A 279-nucleotide genomic window follows, 5' to 3' on the forward strand; every position below is an offset into this window, starting at 1 on the left:
AAGACATGGTAACTTTTCTTGCTGGTATTTCATCTTTCTTTTTACAAAGTGATCTCTCCAATAAGTTCATCACCCACCTGAAACCATATATACCATATTTTTCCATGTATAAGATGCCTCCATGTATAAGGCACCCCCTACTTTTCCAACCTAAAATTAAGAAATCAATATTTTAAACATAAAACAAAACACATTTTTATTTAGTAACTAGTGGCCTGGTGCACGAAATTCATGCACAAGGAGGAGGGTGTCCCTCAGCCCAGCAGGCACCCTCCCCAA

The sequence above is a fragment of the Myotis davidii genome, unplaced genomic scaffold (genome assembly GCF_000327345.1).
Source record: "Myotis davidii unplaced genomic scaffold, ASM32734v1 scaffold963, whole genome shotgun sequence".
Taxonomy (NCBI): Eukaryota; Metazoa; Chordata; class Mammalia; order Chiroptera; family Vespertilionidae; genus Myotis; species Myotis davidii.